General features: G+C 41.6%; 1 protein-coding gene and 1 long non-coding RNA gene across 2 annotated transcripts in view; both read right to left on the bottom strand.

The window, feature by feature from the left end:
• SNTB1 (syntrophin beta 1) overlaps positions 1-25,889 on the bottom strand; it is a 226,486-nt gene that overhangs the window by 174,665 nt on the left and 25,932 nt on the right. The window lies entirely within an intron of this gene.
• LOC139039924 (uncharacterized) overlaps positions 1-25,889 on the bottom strand; it is a 53,214-nt gene that overhangs the window by 2,516 nt on the left and 24,809 nt on the right. Inside the window, exon 2 of the long non-coding RNA XR_011493324.1 lies at positions 3,294-3,362. This is a non-coding gene — a long non-coding RNA (uncharacterized lncRNA). The remainder of the gene's footprint in view (positions 1-3,293; positions 3,363-25,889) is intronic.

A 25,889-nucleotide genomic window follows, 5' to 3' on the forward strand; every position in this document is an offset into this window, starting at 1 on the left:
TTTCTTCCAGTGGTAATGTCATTAATACTTCAGTGCCCAGCAAAAGACTAGAATGGTGCTAAGGACATATCCTTGTTTCATCACACAGGGCAGTGCTCTGGTTTTCTTAAGCCCAGTGTGGTAGAAACAGCTGTCTTGAGAGCCACACAGACTCAAGCATTTAAGTCTCCAGCCATGCAACTTCATAGCTGTGGGACTTTAAGACATTTGCATCTCTCCAGGCCTCAATTTCCTTTTCTAAAAAGAATAGAAATATTACTACCAACCTTGTAGTGATTTTGTTATTGTTAGTAATTATATACGTAATGGGTAGTACAGTGCCTGGCACCCCGCAAGGAAATAATAAAGGCTAGCTATTTTACTAATGATATCAACATAAGTAATACAAAATTTTATTTCAAACACTGATTATAATAATAATCTTCTAGTTTGCCTGATTTTTCAAACTCTGAATCAGAGGAGAGTCCGAAAAAAATTTAGAGGACAGCCTTCCAGGGATTACTGAGGAGGTCTGGGTGAGAGCCTATTTCTAGCAAGTTCTTCCAATGACCTGTTTTCCCCAACTTTTTAAATTAATTGCTAGGGCAAACCTTCAACAGTCCACTGGTTGCAGGAGGAAGTAAAAGAGAAAGGAGAAGCATTCTTCTTCTTCTGTGCATGTTTGCAGAATCTAGTTGTAACCGAGGCTAAGTCTTAAATTATTCCTTTCATTGCATGCTAGCAGTTGACCAGACTGTTTACTGAGAAGCCAAATCTTTTTTTTTACGACTACTGACATTTATTGATTTTTTCAGGTCTAGGAGTTGGATCATCATCATACCCTACATAAACCACACCAGCCCCTCTATGTGTCCCCTGGCACATTTAATTCTGCTTCTCTTGTAGCATCTTGCGGTTGTCTGTACGCTGTGAAGAAGCCTTCTCTTGTGGTTGACTGTTGAGTTTTTTGGTTATTATGAAAGTCTTGTGAAAAAATGTTGATAAAGGTTTACAAAGAACAAAACTGAAACAGACTTAGGGGAAGTTGGGAGCCAAACATCTTTCTCATCTTTACTTTCCTGCTGAAAGGCAGTGAGGTATGGCTCAGCAGCTGCAACACTTGGGTTGGCCTGACGCATTAGTATGAAAAGGTCTGTGCTGGTGTTGGAATCCCTGTCTGCTCAAGTGCCTGTTTGTCAACTTACCTAACTCCTCATGAGTGTAGATTCTGTTTCTTCTTTGGGTGAACGGACTGTCCAAGTCTTTGTATCAAAGCCATTACATGGATCTTTCTAAGTTTGAGAGTTTTCACTTTATAAATCTCTAGCAATCATGGGATGTACACAGAAATTTCCACTTTCCATTTTTCAATTAAATCAATCATATACATGATTATTTTCATTATTAAGAAGGATTTTAATTAATTAATTTTTTTTAAATTGTGGTAACATTGGTTTATAACATTTAAGAAGCATTAAGAAAGCTCATTTGATCTTTCAAGGCCAGCATTCTCTACTGGAGACAAATTAAAGTTAATAATTCTTTCCTCTTTCTTTCCATCTTTCCTTCCTTGCTTCCTTTTCAGCCTTTCCTGCCTCCTTCACTTACGAGTTCATCGTTGCACACTCCACGAAGGCAGAGACCGCTCTAGTCCTAGCTCCTACAACAATACTGTGCACAAAATGGCCTCCAACATGTACTGCTTGAATGAATGAATAAATAAGGTCCCTTTGTTCACACAGCCAGTCATTCTGTTATTACTCCTCAGTAATAACATGGCAGTAATTATTACTCCACAGTATTATTACTATGTAAAACATTTTTTCATAGTTATTTTTATAAGTATTACTCTACAGTGATAATGTGACGGCTACAGTATGGCAGTCACTGTGCTACCTGCTTGGGGTTGGGGCAGGTGGTGCAATGGGCAAGACAGACACAACCTACTCCCGGTCTGTTGGAGCTTACAAATTGAATGATGGTGAGAGCCATTGAGCAGATAATTATATATGCAATTAAAATGTTCTATGTTCTATGATGGAGAAGCATAAGAACATTTTGAGAACATATATAGGGAGATTTAATCTTGTGCAAGAAGAAATAGGGAGTAGGGCCAGCTCAGGGAAAGGTAGCTGAGTAGTGACAAGCAAGTTGGGACCTGAAGTGTGGGCAAGAGCTTGCCATAAGGAAATTAAGATCTAGGCAGAGACATAGCATTTGGGAAGCCCTGAGATGAAAAGAAACACATCTAGGAACTGTGGAAAGGCTTGGAAGGAATGCAGTGAACAAGAGAGAGTGGTGTGAGATGACGATGGAAAGGAGTGGAACTGGAGGAATATTTAGAAGGCGGAATTGGCAGGGCGTAATAATAAATTCACGAAGGGGTAGAGACAGAATCAAGGATGCGCTCAGGGTTCTGGTCTAAGTAACTAAGTGGCTTTGTCTTTAACTCATGTTTAGAATTTCAATTCATTGTACTAGTGTCTTTGGGTAGAGGGTGTTGCAAAGAGAAAGAGGCTGTGTATGTATACAAATCCTTTAGTTTTCCAAGCAAGGTCCCCTATGATCCGGCCTTCCCCTATCTCCCCAATCCCTTCTGCAACACTATGTTTCAAGCAAAACCTCACAGTTCCCCTAATTGTTCACGCGTTTGCACGCCTTTCCTTTGCTATCCCCTCTGCACGGACTGCCCATCCACCAATTTCCATCTAACTACCATTTCAGCTTTTAACAACTCTCAAGAGCCACTTCCTCTCTGACACCTCTCAAAATAGGATTGACACCTCCCTTCTTCATTCCCCACTACACTCTACAGCACCATTTTCAAACTTAAATGCTCGGAGTGGCAAGGAAGCATATATGCCAAAGAGGGTCACTTGTGTATAAGTGAATGTGTCTGTATTGCGCATGGGGTGGGGGTGCAAAGCTGTGGCTAATTGGAGACACACTGCCCTAACTAAAAGGCTACTCAGCTTCCACTAGTCGTTACAATGGGAATTAGGGGCTACTGTTACCAGATTTGAGCTACTCAAAAGAAGGTTAGAATCTGAGGGGTGTGTATGAGCATGTGTGTGCGTGCATGTGCAGGCGTGTGACATCTCCCAAATTTTCAATATTGACACGACAGAAAATTTACTTTTCAAACTCTGAGCGGGTTATTATAAACATGCCAGTTGGTAACCTCTCCTATCTATAGATTTCATCTTCACTGTGCTTATTCTCTTGTGTCTCCTACTCATCTTTATTACGATCATTTGGCTCACATGCGTTCACACAAGCTTCCTGAAGGCATGCACCACGGTATATTCACTCACCACTGCATCCTACAACAGCATCCCCAAACCTCTGCATCCCCAGGGCTGAGCCCAGTGTCTGGCACATAGCTGGAGTTCAACAAACATTTTGAATTAATACATTTATACAGTTAATCATTCAATAGAGATTTACTAAGTGTCTGCAACGTGAAATGACTTGCTAGGCCCCAACACCAACTGTCTTGCCTGAAATTTCTTCATTAGTGATGTATTTGTTGAGCTGGTTTCTCTAGGTGTCGCCTTATGTAGGTAACACACAAAGCACTTATCGTTCATTGATTAAAATCAAATTTGTCATTTCATATTCACTCTCTCCTAAATCACTGTCCTCGGATGCCCGTCACTGTGCTCCAACTTGTGATAATGTTGCCAATACAGTTTGTAAAGTGCTCTCTGACCCTTGGAAGGAAGATGCTGCAGAAAAGGGAATTGATTATAAAATAATTGAATACACTGGGGTGTATCTGGCCTTCTGTTTAAATGGAATTGACTCACTAAGGGTCACGAATGCTCATTTGTTCAGAGAAGAAGGACGCTGAGAGATAAGAACGAGAAGCGGAAGGGACATTTCCATCTGTCATGGGGTGTCGGGTGGAAAATGAAGGGCTGGCTTCCATTTTACAAGCAGACCCAGCTTTACGCATAAGCAAAGGGAATTGTGATTTAAGAATGTGGAAAGGCTCCTGGCGAATTTAAAAGAAGTCTGCTCTCTTCCTTCAGCCATTCCCCCCAATCTAATATCCTAAAATTCAGATGTTGAACACTCACAAAATCAGTCTGCTGCTTAAATATTACAGCACTGTTTCCCAAGAGGAGAGGAATCATATTATTTATGGCTAAGGGATTCCATCTAATACCTGACCCATTATCACTCACTGTCAGCTTTAGAGAATGAGAGTGAGGGACAGAGTTACAGAACGGAGAAGTTCTGATGGAGGGGACAATGCAGTGAGTCTCAGCATATACGCAAAGGTCAAGTGAGGACACTAGGTTATCTCAGGGTAGGAAATAGAGGGAAGGGATGTGAAAAGACACACTCTGAATTTCGATGAAGTCTGATACGCTATGAATGTATTGCCCACATTATGATGACACCTAGAAAAACTGTGCAAGGCTATTAGTCACGAAGGAAAGAATTTCAGATGTGACCTCTGGGTAAAGGAGATAATTTGGGACAGGAAGGTTTAATGAAGCCCTTCAAGTCACTTCTTATACGTATCTATTTCCAATTCTTTTTTTACAGCCCCTTCAGATATCCATACAAACTAAATCTGAAAAGCTAGATTTTATGCCCAAGAAGTCTGACCCACAATCGTGTCTCTACCGCAGTGGTGACAATATTGTTGTTGGCACTGGAAGACAATGTCTGGTCTTGTAGCTGGCCCAAGTTTTTCTTTTCCCTTATGCATTTGGCTCATGGTTAAAGCTTTCTTCCCTTGTGGGGCAATGAAATATTTTATTAAAAAAAAAGTTCTCAACCCCCCAGATCCATCACTTATTAGTTATATCATCTTGAGCTACCCACTTAACCTGCATGAGCTTCTATTTCTTTTTCTGTAACATGGGGATAACAATAGTGGGAAGAAAATCATAGTCAGAGAATAATTATAGTCATAATAATAATAATCATAACCAATAGGAAGAGAAAAATCATGTAAGGGTTGAGTACAGTGTCTGTATACAATGGGTGCCTGATAAATGTCAGCCATTATGATCAGGTAGCTTTTCCAACCTATTCTCATTTGTTCACCTTGCTCTAGCTTAAAGGAGTTAACCACAAATGTTGCAACTCAGCACACAGCTAACCATGTCATTTAAAATGTTTTAGGGGGGTTGGCCCCATGGTGTCGTGGTTGTTTGCACACTCCACTTTGGCAACCTGGGGTTTGTGGGTTCGGATCCTGGGCACAGACCTACACACTGCTCATCAAGTCATGCTGAGGTGACATCCCACATACAAAAAATAGAGGAAGATTGGCACAGATATTAGCTCAGTGACAATCTTCCTCAAACAAAAAGAGGAAGATTGACAACAGACGTTAGCGCAGGGCCAATCTTCCTCACCAAAAAAAAAAAAATGTTTTAGGGAATCTTGACATCATAACCTGTGAGCTATTGTTGGTGATGGTCTTGTTTTTTTCTTGCCTATAAACCTCCCCAAAACACTGCCTCATTAAAAGTGACATACAGAGGGAGAGAAGAACGTCAAATTGAAAGAGATAATTAACAAAACCTAAGCCCAATAGAAGAGCAGGTTTACTTGGTTCATTAGACAAAAAGGTAATGAAAGATTCAATTTGATTTCAGATCTGGCAACTTAGCTAAGTTAGAGTTTCCAGAAACACTGGGGTTAGCAAAAAAAAAAAAAATCTATCTCTATATAGACATATCTATATATGCACACACGTACATATGTATACTTACATTATATATAATTTTAAATAAATATTAAATATATGTCACTTAAAAATCACATCTCTGAGATGGTAGCAAGTGGTAACAAGTGGTTGAGCTGGAATTCAAATCCAGGTTAATCCAACTCCATGGCCCATGCTCTTAAGAGCAATGATGTATTCTCTCTATGGCTAGTCCTCTTTCAGAGGTGCTATCAAAGACATCCCTAAATTGGGTGGTATTCCGAATTACATGATCTTCCAAATCATTAAGACTCTGAGATCCACAACGAACTTATCTAACATAATCATTCTCTACCCTCTCACCCCCAACATCTTCTATATCCTTGCTTTGCTTTAGTTTTCAACACAATACTTAACACTTCTGGCATTAAAGTATCTATGTATGTGTTTGTTTTCTGTTTCTTTCACTAGAACATAAACTCCATGAGGCCAGGAATTTGGTCTTGTTCACATGTCTATCCCTAGTGCCTGGAGTAGAACAAAGACAGAACAGACAAATATTAATTTGTTCAATGGATGGATAGATGGATGTGGATAGATGGATGGATAAGGTGATAAACATGGATTTAGTTGGTATGGGACACCCACTTTAATGATGGAGGAAAATTTCAGAGGTGCTTATTCACAGGGCAGACTTTGGGGACAGTAAGTGAACCTTATCTGAAGAGGCAGAAGGTGAGTATAAGAGAGCAAAGGCAGATAAAGCTGGAAAAGTAGGCTAAAGACAAAATTTGGAGAGCCTGAAATACCAAGGCATTTAGCCAGAGTAACACTATGAAAACCATCTTTGCCCAATGCAGTTGAGCAAGTTGAACTGGCACTCTGAGTAAAGCCCCAGAGAAGAATCACCTCTACCTTTAGGGTTCTCTAATAGCTGACCTGGATGGAATTCACATTCTGTCCAATTCCCTAGCTTGGAATAATGGGGCTTTTATTTCCCTCAAGACAATCAGCCTAAGACTTTAGGTAAAAAATAAGAGAAAATCAACAGCTACATTCCCAGTGGCCAAGCACTGAGATTGAAATCTAATGCCTGCGGGAAAAAGAAATTGAAGTTCTAAGGTCTACTTTTTGCCTGCCTATGCAGTCAGGCCACACCTTCAAGTTGTCTTTTCCAGGACAAGAGAAATCTTACCTTTTTCTTCATGGGCAATAGGATGGAGTAAAGGTCTCTAAGCACATGTCCCTTTCCTGCGGGATGTCAGAATTGAGATAACACTAATGATGACAACGCCACAGCTATCAGTTATTGAGTGCCTACTCACATGCCAGGCATTGGGCTAGGGCATAGGTGCCAGGTATTAGTCCATAATCCTTACACTAACATTTCAAAAGGCTAAGGCACTTTCTCCAGGTCACACTTTTACTCAGTGGGAGAGATGGTAGCAAAACAGATCTATCAGGTTCCCAAACCTGTTTTCTACTGACAGGACTGCATTCCTACATGATCCTAGGTAATAGGTCCACAGCTGCCAAGGTCAGCATGGGGACCTATTAAGGGGATCTTTGGAGACTGAAGCAGGGTGAGGTGGAACGGCTACATAATCAAGGAGGCTAAAGAAAAAGAGTCAGCAGGGAGAGATCCAGGAGGGTTCTATTGGAGGGGGAAGGTAACTCAGAGCCAGGACTCCTAGGCCAGGAGGCTGCCTCGAGTAGGCCAAGTGGCCAGACATGGAAGCTGTGTTTAAATATTTGAAAGCTCACAAAGAAGAAAGAACTGATTCATTTTGTGGTTCCAGGGAAGGCAAAACTAGGAAGTCCAAGCATTCAGTTTTAATTTATGAAAGCATTCCTAATCACCCAAGATGTCTCTAGAGTCCATCTCTAGTTTCATCAGCCTAACACTCTTCTCTTCTCCTGTAAAAAGCTTTCCACTATTCCAACCATAACATTCTAGTGGGAGTGCCCTTCCTTCCTGGCCGATCCCTAACTAATACAATCATCAGTGAACCCTAATGCACATGGGCTGAGTTAGGGCACGAGTTCCCCACATCTGGACATATTCAAGAAGGGCCTGGATGAAGATAATAAGACACAGCTTTCATTAAAATGATCTTTGCATTGAGTTGGAGGTCCTCGTCAAGTCTAAAGTCCATGAAAGCTGCAAGACAGTCAAGAACAGGTTCTTTCTTTGTGTCACTTCTGCATGGGTCATTTGTTTCATTATTTCTCCAACTCCATTAACATGCAATGCAATCTGTTGATGGCCCACTTACAAGACCTCCGGGGTGATTTCACAATCACCTCGAGAAAGAATATAAGAAAGCGGCAAGGGAATATACTCTTGTTTCCATGCCAAACCACAGCACAGTGTGCAATCAGGGTTGCAGTTTGAGGACACAGCCAGAAAGACTCAAAGCCACTAATCAATCACGACCTAAGCCAACCTTAATATTATGACCTCCAAAGGGGCCCCAAGAGGCTAGTGTGGTCACCTCACTTTCCTAAAGACTCTGGGCCTCAGGGAAGTTGACTCTAATGAACAAGGAAATCCAGATTGTATAACTCCTTATTGCCTGCATCCATCATATATAAGCCCAGCACAGACCCTCCTCAGCATCAACTCACCTAAGATAAGGAAGCCTTTCTGAGATCTTACAGCTGTTGCACATAAGAATAAGGACTGAGTATACAACAGGTCATGGCCAAGAATTCTAAAGTTCCTATTCTCCATGGAGATCATAATAGCTCCACTCTGTATGATAGGATATGCATGAGCTCTACAGTTTGTGGTTTAGCTTCTTTTCTACATGAAATCCAAAGCCGACTTCAAAGGACAGAGAGAGTGGCAAACACTATCAACAGAGTTAAGACCAACCCAGAAATGTTCAGGCATTTCTACCTGTTTATGTATGTTTAGGAAATTCTCCCCAATCATTGGCCATTAATTCCTGAGATTAGGTGGGTGGTCTGCTTTGAATACCTTTTGAAAAATGAGCCCACTCCCTTCCCCAAAGCAGTGTACTTTTTAGTAACTTAAGAACTGAAAATCACATTGAACACAGTTATGCATATTTGAAAGTGGCATTAGAGTACTGAGGTGGCCACAGCAGTCGCTCAGTGTCCATAACAGTTAAGGATTGTTGCTGAGTCAGAAAGCACGGCACACCAATGTCCTCCTGACCTTGACACTCCTAAGAAGATCCAGCCCTTGGCCCATCATCAAATATGTCCTGTTCTACCAAACAGCCTGAGCTCCAATGACTTTCTCTTGCCCAAGACTAACTCCAACATCTTTCATTCTGAACCAGTCCAGTAAATGCTTATTTGGTTGACCCTCCAAGGATTCCTCACAAGCCTCTAAGCCCCTTGGGGGAAGAACTATGTCTTCACTCATCTCTGAATGTGACGATCCTCATCAGCACTTGATAGGTGCTCAATTTTGATTTTCAACTCAAGTACAGTGTCAAAAAGGATCTGAACTTCACCAGGACCTGTGTCCAGAGGGTGCTAATCCAGGGGTCAGCAAACTTTTCCTGTAAAGGCCCAGATGGTGAACATTTTAGGCTTGGCTGGCCATACAGTCTCTGTCACAACCACTCAATTCTGTCAGAGACAACACCTAAATGAATGAGAATGGCTATGTTCCAAAAGAATTTTATTTCTAAATGCTGAAATTTGATTTTGATATAATTTCGACACGTCACAAAATAGTATTCTTTTTTGATTTTTTTTCAACCATTTAATAATATAAAAACCATTCTTAGCTCATAGGCTGTACAAAAAACCATGGTGAACTTTGGTTTCTGGTTTGACATGTAAAAAGCTTGGAAGTTGTCACTCCCATCCTCACAAAAAGAAAAAAGCTGAACAAATGAAAATCAACAACTCTTTTTAAGTCCATTAGAGAACTGAGGTCACAGAGCAAACTGAAACCACCAAAACCGGAGAAATGGTCAGAGACAGAGAATCACATCTTACTGGGAGCAGAAACACTGCAGGAGCCAACATCGGGTAGAAATACTTAAAGGGAAATTGGCTAATTATTCTTTAATTTCTAATCAGTAGAAACTGAGCTCAGCTTAGCTTGAGTGATTAAAAACTCCTGGGGGCCTGGCCTTGAGGGGCCCTCACACTTTCCTGAGTTTATCTCCAGGAGCCCCATCAGGTTCTCACTGTGAAGACTGGAGGAAAATCCAGTCATCTTTCTAGCAGGGGGAAGGAAAAGTAACCTTTTTGAAATACACCCAGACTGTTCTGTTCTTCCTACCAAGACCTGCCCTCAAAGGAAACTGTTTTACCAGAGCCTAACTCCTGGGGTTTTATCAGAGCCTGACTGACCTGGGGGAAGGGAAATACTCAACTCTAGCCCATTCTAGCTTCCTGTCTTACCTAAGGGGTGAAAAAACTTATGAAAAGCACTTGTGAAGAGTTTTATATAGCCAAATTTATTCTTTTTTTTTCATTTTCTGCATGGAAAAAAAGACCATAAACAAAGTCAGAAGACAAATGGGAAACATATTTGTAACTAATGGGAAGCTAATTTCCCTAAATTTATAAAGAACAACTGCAAAAGTTAATCAACCCGACAGAAAAATGAGCAAAGAATGTAAACGGAAAAAGAAATTATTATTTATTTATTTATTTATTTTGAGGAAGATTAGCCCTGAGCTAACGTCTGCTGCCAATCCTCCTCTTTTTTTTTAAGGAAGATTCGCCCCAAGCTAACATCTGTGCCCATCTTCCTCTACTTTATATGTGGGACACCTACCACAGCATGGCTTGCCAAGCAGTGCATAGGTCCGCACCCAGGATCGGAAGAGGCGAACCCTGGGCCGCTGGAGTGGAATGTGCAAACTTAACCGCTGTACCACCGGGCCAGCCCCAGAAAAAGAAATTAAAAGGCTCTTAAATCTACAATGATAGAGACTCACCAAGGACTCAGACCTAACCATAGGACAAAAGGGTGCTTAGCCTCCCCCCACATCTTGCCACCACATCAATAGGGCTCCTGCACAATAACAGGGGATTACAGCTCAAAAGACCTGCAAGGCTCAGATGCTACTTATAAAGGAGTCTCTAGGGAAATCCAAGACAACAGGGAAGACAAAAACAAGATCATCAGAGGAAATTTAGCCTCTGACACCGGCAGCTATAGCAAACAATGAACACAGCCTAACTCCTAGGCGGATAAACAAAGCGGTGGTGGACCAGACTTGAATCACAGGTCATGGTTAACCCACCCCTATGCCAAACTCTAAGTTGGTTTCAGCACCTTTACCGTCACTGTACCAGCTCTTAGCAGCTTGCAGCCTTCCACACCACTCTCTATGGTAGCAAATGGGAAGCTCAGGCCCACCTGGGAAAACTGGCCTAGACCCTGACAACAAGAATGATGGGTGGCCAGCAGACATACCCAACCACAGTTCTTTTATTTTTAAACGTTTTATTATTTTTTACAGCACACAAAATTTAAAAAGAAAAAGAGAAAACTGAACACCATTCATTACCCACACTTAGCAAATATTTTTAGTTGAAGAGATCCCTTCCACATCTTGTCCATATACATACGGTGGTGATTATAAGGCAGAAGCAGCTGGAGTTGGCCTTTTCTAATCATGAATTCCCAGATATTTTTCCACGCTGCTGTACAATCTTTATAATTAAAATTTTGAGTAGGTGTAGAATTTCCATGGATCAACCAGGGACTTTTAGTAGAAGTGTTTCTTTTTATCAAAATCATAACTCAGATCATGATGCAGGATTCACATAAAGGCTGGGTTCCAGCTATCCATGTGGCAATGGTCTGACTGTGTCCCCCCAAATTCATATGTTGAAATCCTAATGCCCAAGGTGATGATATTAGGAGGTGAGGCCTTTGGGAGGTGCTTAGCTCACGAGGGTGGAGCCCTCATGAATTGGATCAGTGCCCTTATAAAAGAGACCCCCGAGAGATCCTCGCCCCTCGTCCACTATGTGAGGATACAGTGAGAGGTCTGCAACCCGAAAGGGGCCTCACCCAGACAGGCTGGCACCCTGAACTTAGACTTCCAGCCTCCAGAACTGTGAGAAATAAATTTCTGTGGTTTATAAGTCACCCAGTCTGTGCTATTTTGTTACAGCAGCTGGAATGGACTCAGACACCTGTCCTTCAGCTCACAGATAGTTGTTCTTCATAAAAATAAAACTACTGGAAAAGAACCCAAATGATTCTTTGCAAAAGTATCTCTAATACATTTTCAAGAACAACCTGTTTTTCTCAGCTTCTCAGAAGTTGTCTACTTTCAGGGGGGCAAACACCCACGTTTAAAAGCCATGACTACTAAGCATTCCAAAGAACTGAATTTGATTACTCTTTATGCCCTGGCTTTACTTTAAGGATTGATTATAGTGAATTTCAAGAGTCACATAAAAGAGCACTAACAGCACCAGCTGGCACGGGGCATGAGGCCCACCAGCATTTTTATAAATGTCTGCCCCCCCGACTACAGCTCTATTCACGGACAAAGGACCTGCTGTTTTCAACCAACTGCAGGTCCAGCAAATTGAACTGAACTAGGGTGGCGGTTCTGCAAAGCAGGCAGAATGTTTACGAGGATGAGACCAGCCAGGAAACCCATTTCCTTTATCCCCTAATCAGGATGAAAAGAGGGACTGGGTTCATGAAAGGCTGTGCATGAGGACCTGATCCTGTGCTGTCATCTCTCGTTACCTGCATGAAAGAAGGGGATTGTTTGGGTTTGGGGGGGTGAGAGGAAAGCTTCCCCTTGATTTTCCAATCCAGCTACTACACATTCATAGGCTCGTTGCCAACATAAATTACTTTGCCATATGTGCCATTCATTCTCTTGTTTAGATCAGAATCCAGAGTTTGTATAGTGCTTTTGGCTTTATTGATCTAAGAGTGGATTTTATTAGTATTTTGTCCCCATATCTCTGTACAACCTAAGGCTGTGGTCTTTGGGAACAGGTTCCCTGTTAATCTTGTTTATGCCCCAGAATTCAGTAACAGTATTTAGCATATAGTCGGTGCTCCATAAATGCTTGCTAGAAGAAAAAAATACTAGGCAATGGAAATTTACCTAAAGAGGATAATAATAAAACTAGCTAATATTTATGAGCACTTAAACTTTCAAGAGTGCCTGATAACGATCCCTGCTAGTAGATAGTGTTAATATCCCCATTGCATAGATGGGGAAACTGAGGCTCAGAGGCCCACTTCAGAGAGTGAACCAGCCCCTCGGACTCGGAAGCCCAGTCTCTTACCACTACACTGAATTATCTCAGAAATGTCTAACTCTAACGCAAAGGACATGATTCCCACGAAATTTCTTTTGATATTTAGACATTATGAGTCCGACATATCCCGTTACCATATGTGCTTATTTTCCAAGAACTGCTTGGTAATGACGCCCATAGTGAAATGTGAAGCTCTTCTTAAAAAACAGACACAGAACTGCAGAACGAAGGAATGGAGGCTTCCTGGAATACTCAGAAAAATGGTTCGCTTACTAAGCCATAAAAAAACTGCAATAAGGAGCCAATTCCGCTCCTGGGCTCTCTAACTGTTAAAATTTTCTTTCTTCCTAGAGGAGCTGAAATGGGCTCTCTTGTTTCTCGTAGTTATGCTTCTCTTTGCCCTACCCTCTGAAGAAATAGAGCTGACACACTCCTTTTTGACAACCTCCTGGCTGATACCTGGAACTAGTTGCCTGGTCTCCCTGTATTTGCTTTAGACACCAAAAAGCATGGTATTAATAGTCCAACGTGTTTTTAGTACATAAAATTTACAGGCCATTTTTAAACTATGCACCTTCAACAAAATAAAACAGATTACAGATGGATCGAGATATGGATAACAGAACCATAAGATATTAGAAGACAAGTGACCTTTTAAAATAATCTTAAAGTGAGGTAGGCCTTTCTACATACAACATAAAACCTGACTGCCATTTTAAAAAATATTAACCAATTTGGCTATACAAACATTTTTTAAAATTCCTGCATTAAAAAAATGGCATTAGACAAAGTCAAAAGACAAATGGGAAAGATATTTGCAACTATTAAGAGGCTAATTTCCTTAAGCTATAAAGAACAGCTACAGGAGTTCACCAATCCCCCCCTACAAAAAAATGGACAAAGAATACAAACAGGAAAAGATAATATAAGGCTCTTAAATCTACAATATGACACTCAATCTCACTCAAAATAAGTGAAATGTAAATCAAAGCTACAATGCTGGGGTTATTTTATTTTCAGCAATTAGATGATCAAAGATCACAAAAGTTGGCAACACAAGGTAAGAGGCAAGGAATGTACGAAGACGCATACATTCTCAGTACTTCTCTAGTGGTGTACAGACGAGCACAACACTTACAGAGAGTAATCTGGAAGTAATCTCAAAACCGTAAGTACACATATCTTTTACTCAGGATAAATTCTAACTCTTGGAATACTTTTACACATAAGTAAAGTAGCATATTTCTAAGACTATTCCTTACAGTCTTGATTGCGACAACAAAATGTTTGAAATTACCTCAGGTCCTATTTAAGGTGTGGTTAAACAAATCATGGTATACACAGATTCATTGAGAGAATAAATAATGATACATCCAGGCAGTGACATACTAGGCAGCTGTCAAAAAGCTACATAAGTATAATCTGGAAAGACATCCAAGAAATATTAGGTGAAAGAATCAATGTGAAGGACAGTGTGTTTGGTATGCTCTCATTTAAAAAAAAATAAATAAACAACCCAGAATGCATACTCTTATGTGTATGTAAATGGACAGACAATATCCAGAAATCTATACAAAATCCTAATAGTGGTTAGCAATCATGGTTGCTTCCTGGAAAGCGGCTCAATGCCTGGGAGCCAAGGGTGGGAGGAAAACTTACTCCTCACTTGTACTTCTTTTGTACCTGTTGACTTGTTTACATATGTTTCACACAGTCAAATAAATTAACAAATACCCTTCAATAACCCCCAGCCCCCCTTAATTGCCCTGTGACCTCTAAAGTCAATCTCTCAGAGAATATATATCAGGTAGAACCCACAAAAGCAAGCACCATGGTCACCTCTGAACTTCACCCCAGGCCCTGCCCAGTTGGAATAAACCCACCTGGAGGCAGCCCAATAAATACATACGTGTAGAGTTTCATATGTGAAGCATGAAGTTCCCATCTAAGAAAACCATCAATCCTTTGACAGACAGTTTGTTGCCTCCCCAGCATCAGTTCTCCCTTTATTCGCTAACATCAGAACTTCTATTTTATTCGGGGTCACCAAGTACCCACCTTAAAAAAAACACATTTCCCTGCCTTCCTTAGAGGGAGTGGTGGATGGGATGAGCTATAAGCAGAATTTGTGGGGGAGGCTTCCAGGAGAGCTTTTAAAGAGAGACAACTTGGGTGGGAGAAGTGTCTTTTAATGTTGTCCTTCCTCCTCTGACTTGGATCGTGGATATAACGGCTAGAACGTCAGCAGCCATTCTGGGACCTTGAGCACGGAAGGAAAGTGTTAATGTTGATAAACTAAAGCAGAGAAGGAGCTTGAGTCCTTGATAACTTCGTGGAGCCACCCCTGGACCACCTATGTCTGGACCTTATGTAAGAAAATAAAACCCTAATTTTTAAAGCTGCTATAGTCAGATCTCTGTATAGAGATCTCTCTAAGCAGGCAGACTGTGAAAATAAGGACATGGTGCTCGCCCCAGGATATTTATCGACCACTGAAAAGAGGGCTCCCTCTCCCCTCCCTCCCTCCCTTCTTCCTTCCCTCCTTCTTTCTTTCCTTTTTCCAAAGTTAAAGGACCTGGTGAGGAAGGAAGGCTGAGTACTGAGAACTGTGGGCCAGTATTTTACCTACATTCCCTCACTTCATCCTCACAACAAGGAGGTTATTCCCATTTTTGCAGATGATGAAAAAGAGGCTCAGAAAGCATAAATAATTGACCCAAGCTAACAAACAGCAGAGTCACGATTCAAATCCAGGTATGACTGATTAAAAAACCCATAATCTTACCACCAATTTATCTTTGTATTTCTAACAGTTTTTGCTCCACATATTTTATAGCGATGCTTTTTGGCACATAAAGTTTCGAATCTATTCTGTCTTCACCATTGATTATACCATTCATCAATGCGAAACCAGCCATTCTCTCATGTATAATACTTTTTGATTAAACACTATTTTCCTCATCTTGTTATCCACTTATCTTTTTACTATTAAATCATTTAACACATATTTGAGCACCAACCACATACCAACTGTATACTGGGAATACCAAAGTGAATAAGACACAAAGTCTGCCTTCAAGGTCATTAGAGAAGATATTAACTAATAAAATACTGTACAATGTGATAATTGACTAGATGATTTTTATTCATTGGGTAATGAATGTAAATTACTGAATATTGCTTTTTAATCCACTTTGAAATATTTTACATTTTAATAGAAGAACTTAAGCCTATGCATTTGCCATAATGTATACACCTTGGGGTTTACTCTTGGTGTTCTTCTGCTACCTTGCTTTTTCTTTTCCGCTATTTTTTTTCCTATGTAGACTATGTTTTATATCCTACATCCACTGAGAAGACAGGCATGCTATTTTTAAGTATATGAATGGTTATCAAGAGTTTTTTCACCAACGCAAAAAAAATCTTATTTATCTAATCAAAACAAATATGCAAACAAAAAAATTATTTGATGACATTTCATAGACGATCAGAAATTTAGTGCTTATCTCTCATCCCCCACTGTCCATTATCCAGCCTTTATTAATTTACCTGAGTTCCCAACCGTAGTCATTTCCTTGTGTATGCGTTTTTAATTCTCTTTCAAGAACCTGTTTTGTCCTTTGTATGCCAGTTTGTTTCCATAGTTACGGCAATTATTAGCATCAGTTCTTTTGCTGGCCATTAGTATTTTTGTTCACCTGACCTTAAAGTTCAAGCAAAGGCGGATGATGATTCTCTGGGGACCCCTGCACTGGATGGGAAGCTGGAATAAACTGCTTCTAAAATCCCTTCCCACTCCAATGTACTTTATAACTGTACATGATGTCTATAAATTGTTCGTACACGCACCATGCTTACATATTTTACCAATACAAACAGCTTGCATGTTGAATGTATTAATTGGCTTGCTTACACACTCTTTAGACCTTGAAAATGCTGACCACAGTAAAAACTAAAAAGGCAGGAGAAGGACCTAGTGCTACAGTTGTTTAGAACATAGGCTCTACAGCTAGACTATCTTGGTTCAAATCTGGGCTCTGACATTTATTACTGTGTGATCTTGGGCAAATCACTTAGCATCTCTGTGCCTCAGCCTTCTCATCTGTGAAAGAGGGATAACAGATACTCAGAGGGTTACTCTGAGCCTTCAGTGTGATGAAACACATAAAACCCTTACAAGATGCCTCAATAAAAAGTCTCTTCTGGGGCTGGCCCCATGGCCGAGTGGTTAAGTTCGTGCACTCTGCTTCGGCGGCCCAGGGTTTCGCCGGTTGGGATGCTGGCCGCGGACATGGCACCGCTCATCAGGCCACGCTGAGGCAGCATCCCACATAGAACAGCCAGAAGGATCCACAACTAGAATACACAACTACGTACTGGGGGGATTTGGGGAGAAAAAGCAATAAAAATAAAAAGTCTCTTCTGTTACTAGGCTTTTATCAGGCTTTGTGGTTTCACGAGCACAGGGGCGTTATAATTAATATAGTAGTAATTGCAATTTATATCTTTCTGCACTTTCCAACACTAACCTCTCTCAATCTTGATAAATTGTAAACAATGCCTCTGATGAGAAGAGAGATGCTACTTCTCTACTCCCCCCAAAAGTCGTGCAGGGGTCACTCAGGAAGACGGCCGCAACCCAGCCAGGCAGTGACACCTTTCTGGGGCCTGGATTATTTAACTGCAACTGCATTCAATTGGTTTGTGATCTGCCCAACAGCCACACAATCATTTCAATGTTCTAAGCGCTGTGCTGGAAAGAAAGGCAGTTGTTCCTACCTGTGACAACTCGCCACAGACAACAGCAGCAAAGCCAGGAACAATTAACCTGAGACCAAGACGACCCCACCTGTACATGATCCCACCACAGTTTCCCATGGAACACAGTGTCCTCAAGCCGCTCAAGTTCCAGGAAAACAGCGCCAATCATGAGCCCCTTGGCCATGTGCTGGTACCCTAAAGCCAGGAGCACGGCCGCTCACATCCTCAACTTTATCACGGGGCTATTCCAAAGGAAGAGGTACTCACTGAGTACTATCCCGTACACGGTGGTATAGCTTGTGTGCAAATAACATTAGCTATATTTGTACCTCTTCTATATTCCTACAACATGTTTATATTTGATCACATTATAGCGAGAGGGGGCTGACAACACATACATAAACAAACACACAGAGACTACGTACAATGGTACTAAAAAAGATGGAGAAAAACAAGTAGGGGAGAGGTTTAGGGAGTAGTGTGTGTTGGGGAGGGTAGTAAGGTTTGCCACACATATATTTGTTCCATTTCAGAGATGCTGAAGGAGAGAGGATGATGCCCAGAGAGCACGGCTCTACTCCTCATCAGCTTGTGACCCTGGGAAGTTGGTGAATCTATTGTGAGCCTCTACTTTCTTAGATCTGTACAAAACATATGACTTGGTGGGTCTGCCAGTTTAGACCCCTAGGCCCCCCTGCTTTCAATTCAGGGAAAAAGAGGTGGAAAGCCCTCATTTCAGCTGGAACAAGTTGTGGCTTTTGACATAGTTTTCACAAGAATACCACAGCTGATATTTTGATCATCATTTAACAATAGTTCCTTATAGCTCTTTTTTCAACAGATTTCAGGAGAAGAGGACATCAGTCGGACCTTTAACAGGAGCATTAAATAATGCAGTGAAGTAAAGATGGCCCCACATTCTTTGACATTCCTCCCGTTGAGAGTTGGGGTCAATTTCTCTTGCCCAGAAGAAGGGGGAGGGGAGCTCTGGAACTGCTTTGACCTATAAACCACATGCCAGTTTCTGGGCCTAGACTGTGAAAATTAATAGAGGAAACCTTAACTAAAATTGGAGTTGGGAAGACCTGTCGAGGGAGCTTTCATGCCCTGTTACTTGTCATCAATTATCCCAAACAGGAAGAGACACACCTTGCATCTCCAACAGGAAGTTGCCTACTACTTTGCTACTCCAGAGGAGGAAGGAAGATTTTCTTCTTGGCCAGCAACAAGCCCAGCCAATGGAAAATGGCACAGCTCAGCCAATAAGGAGCTGTCGCCACCCTGAACTCTTACTCTCCTCCAATGAACTTTCATTTGGAACAGCCCTTCCCTTTCACTTTATAAAAGCAAGCACTGCTTCTTTACTCTTTTTTGGACTTTGGACTTGCCTGTGGTTTGCCATAGTTTGCATGTCCTGAATTGCATTTAGTGGGTTTTTTTTTTTTTTTTTTTTTTTGCTATTCTCAAATAAACTCATTTTGTTGGTAAAATAACTGGCTATTTTATTTTAAAGTTGACAAGACCTAAGAGACTGGCAGCTTCTACTTCCTGTATCTTGGAGTGCTCCCTCTAGGGGATGCCAGCAGCCACAAAAGAAGTCTGACTATCTCAGCCTACCATGTTGTGAGGAAGCCCAAGCTAGCCACATGGAGAGGCTGCATAGAGAGAGCTGCTCGAAGAATCCTCAGCTGGTCTAGCCATCTCAGCCCAGATTGCAGACATGTGATTAAAGCCTTCAGATGCTTTACAGTTGGACTGCAACTGTATGGAGTGACGCAAAGAAAGAACTGCTCAGCTAAGCACATCAACCCCCAGGATTGTAAGAAAGAGTAATACATATTTTTTAAGTTACTAAGCTTTGGATGGTTTGTTAACATGGCAACAGATAACCAGCACATATAAAATGCCTAACAGAAGGCTCACCATATTCCTAATATATCATGTTATTATTATTATGTAATTTATCCAAACTCACATAGCAAATTTGCTATTGGGCAGAGCCTAGAACACAGGCAGGTCTGCACTCGTAGCCCAGTGCTCTCTCTACTACACAAAGTTGTTCTCACCGATCAGTGGTCAGTTGGTTATAATCAGCCACTGTATTTTGTGGGAAACATTTCTATGTACCCTCTCTGTCTTTTCTACCATGAAATGCATCTCTTCCTACCAGTTCATGTCTATAACTCTTTCAATATCTGACACTACAGTAATCACTCTTGTGATGTCTTCTCCTATGAATCCTTGGTGGCTTTTCCTCCCAATAAACATTGATCCTGGTGGAGGGACTGACACAAAGAGACAAGAAAACAGCCACCCTTCACTTTGCAGAAAGTCAGGTCAGTGTGGATCCTTTCCTCAACTTCCCTCTTCTCGCTTCCTGGATCCATCCCTGCCTTCAAGATATGAACCATGCCTAGTAATAGGGCATTTCTTTGCCTGATTTCAAGTGCTTACTGAAAATTTGGACCTTAAATCAATTTTAGCCTTCAGTATTAAAAGGGAGAGTATAAATCCCATGTGTAAGATGTACCTCTTAAAATACAGACTTTTAATGATGGTAGGTATCCTATCATTTAAATGGACATGCTTATTTTCTTAAGCAGTTTATTCCTGGTACCAATCTTTGCCTATATTTAAATTTAGCTGGGGAATGGGAAAGACAGGCAGAGGTATGGAGGAGCGATCTTGGAATTCTAACAGGAAGAGTCACTGCAGATCAGCTATTTCTAGATTGTTCACTCAACGGAAGGGGGAGAGAAGTCATTGTGTGGGAAGGTCAGGCAGATTTGACAGCCGCAGTGACACTGGATTTGTGGCAGGACTAGAATGGAGCCAGCAGCCCAAAATCCCCAATAAAGGAAACTGCTGTGTCCCAGAGGGAGGTGAACAGGTTTTGGGAAAGGAGAAAGGTCCAGGAACCCAGTCAAAAATTGGACTCTCAGAATCCAGAGAATGAGATAAAAGAAGATCAGAATTTATGGAACTGAAGGAAAGCCTGGGTGCTGTTCTCTTTTAGTCTCTAGTATTTCTGTTATCTGAAGAGTGAAGAAACAATTATTCTTCAGGAAAATGCACCTAAAAAAATTGTTTCTGTACAAAAATAAAGAAAAGGACAGAGTTAGGGGAAAATGTATAAGTAGTTTCTGTTCCATTAGATCACCAGTGTTTAAATTTCTTTGCTAAGAAAGTGAATACAATTAAGATTATATAAATGCAAGTGGAGTATGCTTATATTTCTTTCTAGTAGTCAATCAGTTTTGACTGGAGAAGCCCTTAATTGCTTTCTGTCTTCTTCCCAGTCAAGAATCATTTTCAGCTCAAGGTTCTGACTTGAAAGCAATGGAAAATCATGCCTAAAACAGAAGAAAACCAAGGCCCAGCCCAGTGGTGTAGTGGTTAAGCTCATGTGCTCTACTTCAGCAGCCCGGGGTTTGCAGGTTCGGATCCCAGGCGCAGACCTACACACTGCTCATCAAGCCCTGCTGTGGTGGGGTCTCACATACAAAATAGAGGAAGATTGGCATGGATGTTAGCTCAGTAACAATCTTCCTCCAGCCAAAAGAGGAGGACTGGCAAAAGATGTTAGCTCAGGGCCAATCTTCCTCACCAAAAAAAAAAACCCAAAAAACCAGAACAAAACCATGCCTTCTTTTCTTTGAAACTTAACCCCAAACAGAGCTTTAATCAACCTCTCTAAGCATCTCTATAACCGAATTTAACCCCACTAACCGAAATCTTCCAAAATATGCTACTTTCAGGAGTTCTGTTGGGTAATAATGTTATACATGTTTTATCTTTCTCCTAAATCTATCCTGTCAAGAACCCTCTGGATTACCTCACGGACATGAGCTTAGGGACAGTAAAGTATAACAAAGGAGATAGATAAATGGATCCTGGCATCTAATACCAGTGGAGTCAACTAAACTGAAATGAGGCAGGTGGGGCATACCCCAAACTGTGTGTGCCTGCCTCAGACAGGACAGAGGAGAAATCAGGCCTTATACTGAGAGACTCTGGGGTCCAGAGCAGGAATGGAAGTTCTCTAGTCTAAAGCAGGGATCAAAAACATTCATTCAAGGCTGGCGGGGCCCTTGGAGGAAATGGGAAGAGAAGAAAGGGGAAGAGGACTAGAAAGGAAGATGCTGCCACAAGAGGCAGCCTGACAGGTAACAGCTTTCATTAAAAGCGCCCACAAATATGCCACTGTTGGTGGTACCACCACCACTCAGACCAGGGAAGAAGGCATCCCCGTCATTTACGTGTCTACACTTCCACAGAGGATACACATGCAAAATAATAATTTCTTGTAACAGGAAGTGAGATCTAAAGGAGAGATCTGAATGCGCTTGGGGTAAGATGGAAGAAAGCCTCTCAAGGAAGCCTATTTTTAATGGCTCTTAAAGGGTGATTGCGTGGATATGAGAAGGGGGCAGTATCCCAGAAGAAGGCCCGACTGTGTTGTTAACCACAGAAGGAAAACCAGAGGACATGCTTCTGGCTTTATCCATTTGAAGAAACAACTCCTGAATGCTTATGCTGTGTTTCACGGTAGTAGCTGAAGATACAAGCATAACCAAAGTACAGTCCGGACTCCTCAATTGACAGGGGAAGAACCACGTACACAAATAATTATGATACAGTATGGCGTGTGGGGAAAAAATGATTACAGCCAACATCCACTGTGTGATTACTGTGTGCCAAACACGATAACTTTACATCTATTTCATTTAATAGTTCCAAGCACCCTACAAAGTGGGGACTATGATCATCCAAATGAGGACACTGAAAGGAGAGTAATTTGCTCAAGAATATATAATTGCTCAAGGTTACTGATATCGGTGAGCAGTGGGGCTCAGGTTTAAAGCCACGTGTTCTAGATTCAAGGCCATATTCTCTCACGATTTTGCTATCTCTGCACAATCTGCCGTGGGAAGGAAACGAATATTTATTGGAAACTTAGTGCTATTTTGTTCAATTGTCCCAATGATTCTATGAAGTTGGCACCGTGTCTATGTTACAGACGAGGCAACTGAGATTCAGAGTGGAACAGGTTCTCGAGGTCAGTTTGGTCTAACTCTGAAGGCCACCTTCTTCCTAGTGAGCCATACTCCCGGTAAAAGGATGAAGCCACCAACTAAATGGGAGGCCTCGGAAGACTTGATAAAAGTGGAGAGAGTCGAGCTGAATCTGAAAGAAAGGGCAGGATGTGATCAGTTGTAAAAGAGTATTCTAGGCAGTGTGACTAACTGGAACAAAGATGGAAAGAGCTACGAGCACGCTCCATGAAGGCATGGTCAGATACTCTCTGTGGCTGCAGAGGGGGCTGTAAGAGAGCTGCACTGGTAAGCTGAGCCAGGGAGCGCTGGACCCTGTGGCTACAGCATGCTTAGGGGTGTGGGTGTGATCCTCTGAGTCCGGGGGTCTTCAAGCTTTTTAAGAAGGAGAATGGCACAATCAGATCTGCATTTTAGATCTCTCTGGCAGTTGAGTGGAGTATGGGGTGGAGGGGAGGCAGTAATTGGATTCACAGACGTGTAGGTGGTAGAATTGACAGAATGCAGTGAATGAGAAGGAAGTGTAGGATGATTCGAAGGTTTCTAGCTTGTGAACCTCATGGCAGATGATGAAAACTGCAGAGGAAGAGTAGGTTTCTAGGAAAAGATGGTACATTTAGTCTTGGCACGTTGAGTTTGACAAGCCTTTGGCACATTGAGTGGTGCTATTCATAAGGCAGCTCAAAGATAATTCTGGAACTCCAGGGAAAATACAGAGTTAAACTTTTGTCACATTGCACTTGCCTAAAACCCAAAGATATAGAACAATAAGAACAGGATGAAGCCGGTAAATGTCACTCTGGCCTAGTTTGTCTTCTGTGTGTTTAGAGGGGAGAAAGGAGTTGCTTATTTGTATGGGTTTTTTTCCTCCATCTCTTCCTCATAGAGCTGGGATTTACTGAGAAAACCCGGTTGCAGGCTTTTAATCCAAGTAATACTCGTTCTGCAGCAGGCTAACCGCATCATGACCATCCCAGATCCAGAAAGGAGAACACGAGGCCTTCCTTAAGTTGACTGTTGTGGTGAGGTCCTGCACTGGCCCCCGGCAGGAGAGTCAAGATCAAAGCTCACAACACAAATATTGTTCTGATTAAAACCAAACTTTGTGCTTTTGATGTGGGTCAACCTCTATTGTTGGTAGGAACAAATGGAGTAGTTTGACAAGAAGCCACTAACAATTAAGTATAAACCAGGATGTAGTCAATTAAAAAAGAAAGAGAGAGAGATAGAGAGAGAATGAGAGAGGAAGGAAAGAAGGAAGGAAGGGAAATAAACTGAAGTCAGCTTATGTCCCAAGGCCGGATGCAGGGGGCCATGCAACAAGGTAAGGCACAATATCTTTTGTTGAAAGTCCCCTTCTACAGAGGAAAGAGCAGAGCATACTGGATTAGAAAACTGTCACTCTAGCCTCACTGTGCCATAAACGGTAGAGCGTTAGGATGTCCCAACCCTTTTCAGGTCTATCCCCTCGAGGCTGTGTCTGGCCCCTCTCTAACATTTGTATTACGTGGCTGCTCCCAGGAGATGCTCTTTTAACCCAGCATTCCACCTTCTTTCTTTCCTGAAAGGAGGATGCCTGATCTCCCGTGAGGTAATGAAACACAGGGCAAGCAAACGTCTGAGCCATTTCTAAAAATTCTCAGAGGTGGTAAGGGGCCTGGGTCACTGCCACTTTTGAAACTTCCAATATGCTAACAAATTAAGAAATGCCAAAGCAGCATTACTAAAATTCTTGCATATTCTAAAATGCTTATATGTCACAAATGACCCTTATTTACAATCAAAATAAAACTTCCTTTGGGGACAATGTCAAGAGTTCTCAATTTGAGGGCTTTTAAGAATATGAGACCTAGGATGAAATGGCCCACTCCCTCTTCCCTCATAAGCCTGGTCATTTCAGTACCCCCAGGAGCTTAGCACATCATTGTCACATGGTGGATAATAAAATACTTGCTTGGGGCCGGGCGTGGCCAAGCGGTTAAGTTTGCGCTGTTTCGCCAGTTCGGATCCTGGGTGCGGTCATCACACTGCTCATAGGGCCATGCTGAGGTGGCATCCCACATGCCACAACTAGAAGGACCCACAACTAAAAATAATATGCAACTGTGTACTGGTGGGATTTGGGGAGAAAAAGCAGAAAAAAAAAAAAGAAGATTGGCAACAGTTGTTAGCTCAGGGGCCAATCTTTAAAAAAATAACAATAATAAAGTTATTTAAAAAACAAATAAGTACTTGCTCAATGAATAAATGCACACATGGATGAATAAGCAGTCTGTATGCCCTTGGGTTCTGCATACTTCATTAGGAAAATAATACGATGGCAATATGGTTATTTGAGAAGCATGTCAATTAAAGTCAGGCCCCATAAGGGGACAAATCCTCAGGAATCACCCTTATCTATAGATCTAAGGAGCAGGAATGAGACTCTTACCTAAAAGTAGGAATAATATCCCAGTTTCACCTATAAGCATCCAGTACCAATCTTCAAGCAGGATACATTTCTACCATTCAGATTTACATTGAGGAAGGACAGAAATTTCTAGAAGCCAGAGACTGGGTCCCTTGAAAGAGCACCTTCCCTGGTTTTATTCATAAATGTTTTTGAGGGGATTAGGAGAAAGCAGTTGGTTAAGCAAAGCTTTACCCAATGGATAAACAGGAGACAAAAAAATGACAAACGTCGAATTTGGAAAAACCCCAAGATCACGCTTCATGGTCTTAGATTGCAAGTATCCATTCTCCACCCAACTAAGCAGTTGCTATTGCTCTCAAAGTTTTATTTTTCAGCCACTGTCCCCTGCTAGACTGACCCAATGAGGACTTTTGATTAGTGGCCATAGAGGTGAGTGTCATCTTGCAGTTACAGAAAACAAAAAAATAATCAGCTGCTAGATGTTGGTTTCAGACACTTCAAAATGGAGGGTCACTTCCCAGGATTTGCCACAGATTGCCCAAACAGCCTGTGCCAATCTGTGGTTCAAATTTACAGCCCTTGGAAGGAAGGAAACATGACTTGACATCTACCTTCCTCATAGGGTTCATGAAGAGGATTAATGAGTTAATATGCATTAAGTACTTTGCAAGCCACAGGTGACAGGCAAACATTATGAGGACCACATTTTTCCTACCCAAGTGGTGCACGCTTTGAACAAAAGGTTAAATCGCAGGAGAAAAGTCTGCTTCTC

This window comes from Equus asinus, chromosome 12 (genome assembly GCF_041296235.1).
Source record: "Equus asinus isolate D_3611 breed Donkey chromosome 12, EquAss-T2T_v2, whole genome shotgun sequence".
Taxonomy (NCBI): Eukaryota; Metazoa; Chordata; class Mammalia; order Perissodactyla; family Equidae; genus Equus; species Equus asinus.